We start from the raw sequence: 1,089 nt of genomic DNA, 5'->3' as shown, positions 1-1,089 counted from the left end.
ACCCTGTCCCTTCTTTTACTCAGGATTTGCCTGTGACAGTGGAACCGGATCCCATTGTTCAACGAAATGAGGCTGTGTTCAGATCTAGCTACCCTTTCAAATATTTATTATTATTACCATTATTATTACTGGACACAGAAACAGGTCACACATTAAAATAACTTTACAAAGCAAGGTATGAATCTCTGTCACAGTCTTCCCACACCACCACCACCACCACCCCCTTTCTGATTCCAGCTCTCTCTCAAGTTTAACACTCACATCCCCACCCTTCCACCCCAACCCCGGAGAAAATCTAACTTCATCTCTATTCCAGGTTCCTTCTAGTATGAGTTGATGACTTTATCATATGAGTCCTCCTCCTAACGTTTTAAAGACATTTCTAAGTGCTTGTGCCATATGTAAATTTCATTACAAAATTGTAATAGGAGTCATTATAATATGAATAATTACCCTAATTTAACTGGGCAAATAGAGCTCCTTGATATAATAGAATCTAGAGGACTTGGGGTTTCTTCTGTCCTCCCCTGTGACAGGAATAACCACCCTGTGTCTAATCCAGAAAAAATTCAAGTTGTTTGATATTCTAACCTGGTAGTAATATTGCCTAATGTTTGTTACAAAACTAATATATGCTCATAGTTTAAAAAAGATTCAAATATTTCAAAGAGTATAGGTGAGAAGTCCCTCTCTCCACTCAGCAGTTGGTTTTATTACATCCTGTACATAATGATTGGTATCACCTTTTGTGTATTCTGCCAGTTTTGTATAACTATTACCGGGTTGTGATGATTTCTTTGGCTCTTGTCTTCTTGAGGGAAAGAATTCAGTTGAGAGACAGTGTTTTGTGCAGGCAGCTATAGGGTAGTAAGAAGTTTATTGGTCGAGGCAAATACACTTTAAGATGTGGGGTGGACCAAACCCAACAGAGGGAAAGGCTCTTCTTACATTGTATGAAGACTTTTATTTCTGGGTAGAATCGCCTCCCCCTCTCCTTTTTTTTTGATTTTTTTTTTAATTCGGGAATTGGGGGGAGGGGAACAGCGTTGAGGAATCGGGGAAGAGGAACAGACAGGTAGACAAATTGCT

This window comes from Hipposideros armiger, unplaced genomic scaffold, assembly GCF_001890085.2.
Source record: "Hipposideros armiger isolate ML-2016 unplaced genomic scaffold, ASM189008v1 scaffold_1173, whole genome shotgun sequence".
NCBI lineage: Eukaryota > Metazoa > Chordata > Mammalia > Chiroptera > Hipposideridae > Hipposideros > Hipposideros armiger.
The sequence above is the reverse complement of the archived record's forward strand: the minus strand, read 5'-3'. Positions refer to the sequence as shown.